Source organism: Capsicum annuum, chromosome 10 (genome assembly GCF_002878395.1).
Source record: "Capsicum annuum cultivar UCD-10X-F1 chromosome 10, UCD10Xv1.1, whole genome shotgun sequence".
Lineage (NCBI taxonomy): Eukaryota > Viridiplantae > Streptophyta > Magnoliopsida > Solanales > Solanaceae > Capsicum > Capsicum annuum.
Window position 1 is genome coordinate 199,682,754 of NC_061120.1, and position 6,000 is coordinate 199,688,753.

Here is a 6,000-nt window from a genome sequence, read left to right on the forward strand (position 1 = left end):
ATCAGAGTTGATAATAGTGTCAAGTCATGGACTGAAATTTATCTCGATCAAATCTTTAAACAATATTTTTAACCTATTCTATACGTATAAATAATTCATTTAGTAAGAAATTATTATAGTAAAGAAATTTATTGTTACGGTGAAAAGTGGGTTTTAACCCTTATTCAGGAACAACAGTGTTAAGGTCCTATTTCAACTAGGATCATATCAATGCTGATATAATAATCATGAATGTACCAAATCTATGCATTGTCATCACCAGTATTCAGTAAATGAAATCATAAGCAACATAAACATATATGTATCCATATTCTACAATCGTATCTTTTACAAGGAGAAATACTTCTCAGATATCCAACCAAGATCATAACACGATCCTCGGTCCAATAATATTTCTAGAATAATCACAATATCATACTCACGGCCTTAGGCCCAACAATAAAAGACAAGCTCCACAAGGGCTAAAGTAAAGTGTGAGCCTCACGAGCATTACAGTAAATGACAAACCTCGCAAGGGCTAAAGTAAAAGAGAAGCAAGGAAGAGCATACCTTCATAACCCATCATTTGTTATCAAGGACAATTTATCCATAGATATATGAATGCATATAACATGAATATTACAGTGTATTATTGAATTCAACATAGTTAGTAGCATAGCTTCTCATGTAGTCGATAAATATGCCTTCTAGAGCCCTTAGTATCATGATTCACAATATTAGCAATAAGAAGGATTTTTATCCTAATCACTAATTTTGTTAGTAGGAAAAGTATAACATTAGTAATATCATAGTCCAAAGCTCGAAATAGTAGTCTAGTCAATGATTTAATAACATAGTTGTGGGCTTAATTAATAGCATAATTCATAGCTACACATAACATTAATGATAATGTAGTCAACAACCATATACATCACCTCAAATACTATCGCCATAAATCATTTACCACGGTTAGGCAAAATGATCCCAAGGCCATTCTCTAAGCATTTAACATGCGTCTAAGGTCTTTAATGGAACTATATAAATTCAAGCTTAAGGTGGGTCAAGATCCCAATTCTAATTCTCAATTTTCATAATTAGAAAAACTATGACCCAAAATAGGCTAAGGTATCTAGTTCAATTTCTAGATGTCAAGTAAGCCATAACCAATCCTAAGATATAAACTTTTCCTAGAAACATGGGCATTTAAGCTAACACTACCCAAATTACGGTTTTAAGATCTTAGAATAGCCCAACTAAGATTAAGCATAGTAACCATGATTCCAACACATAAACCACATCCCAAAACTAGCATACTATTATATCCATGCAACAAATTAGCTTAACCTAGGAAAAAAGACAATAGGGTTCTAAAAGGGTCATAAACATACCACCTTACGGGTCCAAAGCCATCATCTAATTGCAAAAATATAAATAATAAATACTAATTTATTTTATTCATAATCAAGCCTGACATTAATATTCACATGTCATACATAACACACATCATCTTCGAAGAAGAGTAGGTAGAAGCCTACCTCAAAGCCAAACCGCAAAACCTTACATAATTCATCACATGCTCGTCTTCACTTCACAATCCCCAAAATGTCATTGTGCTATCAAAAATATAATCTACTCATCAATACGAGTCTACCAATACCTATATTGTACTATTGTGCTTCGGATCCAAAAATGATACCAAAAACTCCAAGTGGGGCCCACTTATAGAAAATGCATTTTCGAGGCTAACCCAACACTCACACATCATTAAGGAATCATAACTCTCATGAAATAGGTGCAAACAAAGTTAATTTTTGGCTAAAATCAAGCCCTAAGTGAATTTCAGATTTTGGGTCATGAACTAAGAAATTCATCAATAAAGTGCTGAAATCTTACCTTAATTAGAATAATAATTGCGATAATAGATGATAATCAAGCTCCTAAGTCACCTACACAACTAAATTTTGAGTTATCATACTCATTTAGGATTTTAGGATCTCAAAGATTAAGGGAAAATTCCCAAATTCACGACCTTGGGGATAGACTAAAATTGACGTTCTGGATGGAATGGAGTAGTCAGATATTCCATACGAAGTCATTTAAACCAAATGAGGGTCTCACAATCATATTTCTGATTTTTCACTTTTCGACCAATAGGTCAAAATGAGCCCGGGTGCATTTGGACCCAAAAAAAAGGCCCACCTAGCCTAAAATTGATATTTCAGATCTGCTGGTGCAGTCAAAATTTGCATCCGAGATTTTTTTATGAATTTTTCATTCGGTGGCCATTTGGGACCATTGAAGACTTCAAAATAGAGAATTGATTCGTTTTAAAAATCAAATGAACTATCCGATAACCAAATCATCGATCCCAGAAAGTAAAAAATGACTTATGGAAGTTATGGAGAAGATCTAATGGCGAAGATAAGAAGAAATATGAAAAATAGCCGTAAGGTTCATTACAGTAACATCCACACAAAGCTTTTTTAAAAAGGACTGAATACACTTCTTACCTCAGGCTCAAATGTATGATTGATATAGATAGGGGTATACACATGAATCAACACACTTTGAAGCACTAATGGACTCCTCTAAAGTTCTTGTGCTATTTCATAACCTTTTTGATGACTCAACCAGAAAGGACCACATTGTTTAGACTCTAAGCTTTTACACTTGTATCATCTCAACAATGAGACATAGCTAATAAGTTATAGCAAGGAATTATTTGGATAAATTTCAAATGGACAACACTATAGTATGAACTAGAGTATAAAAGAATGAGAAATACCTCCTAAATGCATGGTAGCATCCTGATTATAAGTGTGATGCACAATACACCCAAAAGCAAGGCTCTACTAGACACGGCTTCATACATATCCTGGAATCCTGAATCATTCTCTAATATCAAGCTTGTATGATCGACTCGAGGCCCTGACCGCGACGGGCATCCCAAACTATGAAGGCTCGAAGACACCTTAGTATACTATCATAAGCATAATTCATCCACAAATCAAAGCGCGGAAGATATAATGAAATTCAAGGAAGACTTATAATCAAATTATGTCAATAAAGTTGTGAAAATATAATAACCAAATCATGTCTATGAAGCCTCAACTGAATATTAACTGTCTAGGCTAGACAAGGCCTCTGACTGGACCATAAACTGAAAAAAGTTAACATATGAATAAATATCTTTCGAAAGATAAATGGCTCACCAACTCTGTCATATCCAAATGTTCTACTAATGTGATGGACCATAGGACTGAGACTGCGCCTCAAAATCTACATTATGAGATAATGCAACCGCCACAAGGACAGTAAATACTTGAAATATATTAGTATGCAGAACAATAAAAAAATAATATATATTTCATATAGAATAATCGAAAGCATTGTGAAAAAAATTTAATATAATAAAAATTAAAACATATAGGAATATAATAAAAATCTTCAAATCATTCTTGTAAAAAATTGACTCAACTCTTTGCTTTAATTTTGAGCTAGATGACGTACCTGACATGGTCTGAAAATACTCACGAGCTATGCAGGGACCGAATTGACTTATCGGTCAAGCCCCCAATCTGAGTTTGCCGCAAGGATTAGAGTGTATAGTCTGGTATACAACTGCATATAGCATATATACAATGGTTATCCATATTTCAGGATAAGATCAGTCCCGCGAGTTATCTGAACTTGAGCCTTCTAGGTTAGCCACCCAACTCTCTTTTATCCCATATTTTAGCCTTGTAAAAACATGCATACTTTCTCAAAACATGGTCTAGAGTCTGAAAAGTCTGTAGTCTGGTCTGGTATAAGTCTGTCATGGCATTTGCCTGATTTGCTATCATCATACCAAGACTTGAAAGTCGTATAAGCCATATTATATCAAAGAATTTTTATTTAAAAACATATATTTGACCACCAAAAGATTTAAATATTAGATGAGAGTTTTTATTTCAAATAGCATATAAAAACTTATGCAAAAAATCCTCTTTTCAAGACTTTAACATAAGGTGGCCAACTCTTTCATAAATCACACGCAATTCTCCATTAGAACACAAGAGCATTGTAATGCCCCGAAATTGGGTCCCAAGATGTCACACGGTGCCTAGGGTCATAAGTGACCCCAAGCTAATCCTTCTACTGCCATAACTCATAAGCAACTGAATAAGATAGATAAATCTAAAAAAAGTAAGTAGAAGATACATATTTTCTGAATTTGATCAGTACAAAAGTGAATTCACATGATTACAACTCTGCTCTTACAAAGAAACTGAGATAAATACAATGACTCTACTGACTGTCTATGAAGCCTCTACTAATACTGACTATAGATAGCTAGGAAGTGACCCCAACTATCACTAATAAATATATAAAACAATAAAGAAAGAAAATATATAATGACATCTAACGTAAATCCCCAAAGAAGGAGGACATATCATCTACTGGCTGAAATCTGCAACTGTCTGAGTATGATGTACATACTAAAGCTTGTACCTACATTATGAGACAATGTAGCACATAGACGTATATGTCGATCAGTACTTTGAGGATGTACTGAGTATATGGGGGTGCAATTCATATATAAAATAATATCTGAATATCATCACAGTTTATAAAATTATTCATGCTGACATAAATGACTCACATAGCTTGAATAATACCTGAAATACAAATCTCATAAATCATGAATAATGAAACATTTAGCATAAATCTCGTGAGTCATTTCACTTCATTCTAAATCTGCATTCTTTCTTTTTTTCTCAAACTTGTGGTATAGATAATATCTTAAAATAATATCTTTCCGAACATACACTTTAACCTCATGAAAACTAAGAACTTCTTTGAAAACTTAAAGATTTTGACACTTGAGAACCTTAGAAATCTAGAAATCATAGCTTTTGAAAAACATATACCTTTATCTTAGATAGAGTTGGGGACTACTTTGGGAGTTTCTCTTAACCGACATAAACCATGTGAGCTACATGGAGTCCAACATCTTACCCACGTTGGGGAGAGCTGTCCTATCCTTGCCATCGGATAGAACCTTAACTTTTCAATTCATTAGTGATTACTATATCATCTTCAGGCTCACATCCTATGAGGCCACATAGTTCTAGAAAAGTACCACACTTCCCGCTCGGTGCTAAGTACTACTCCCGGACTTAGCTCAGAACTTTAAAGAAAATCCACAATAAATAATTCAATAATTTGCATCGGGAGCCAATATGCTACCCCTTTATCATAAATCAATCAAATGTGGATTTCTTTTCTTACTTGGGTTCAAAAAACAACTCTTTCCTGAAATCTTGATAGACTCTTCATCAAAGCTTTAAAGATCTCATAATAATGGAAATATAAACATACTTCTTGCAATTCTTTATAAGTCCTCAATAACTCATTCTCAAAATAACAATCTTTAAATAGGGGTTAGTGACCCATATATCAAACTCATATTAAAACACCAAAAAACTCATGCTTGAGAATGTAAATATTGATGAATCAACTCAAAATCTGAAAATTTCAGCAATAAGCATGAAAATATAAACATACTCATATAATATCATAGCAAAACATCATACTCAATATACTTCTTGAAAATAATTCAACAATGTCAAAATATAGAAATCAAGAATCACAATATAATGCTTAAACTCACTTGAAAAAATCTGGAAAATCACATTACTTGCATAAATATGTGAAATTAGTCCTACAATTACACTTCTAAATCATTGGGAACCTTATAAGCTTGTAATTAACAATCATGGGTATAAACCCTAACTAGAATTTCATGGAAAATAATCGAAAATTCAGTAATTTATAATCTAAAATAAGTTTTGGGCACAAGATCAAAAGGGTGTTCTTGTTCAAACCCCACATACCTTGAAATTTAAGCTTTGGATGAACTCTTAACTTCGAATTGCTATTCTTGAGATTAATGGGTGTTTCTCATAGCCCTCGATATGGGGAATCCGAATCTTGAAAAATTATCAAAAACCTACGGTTGAATCTTGAGATATTTGG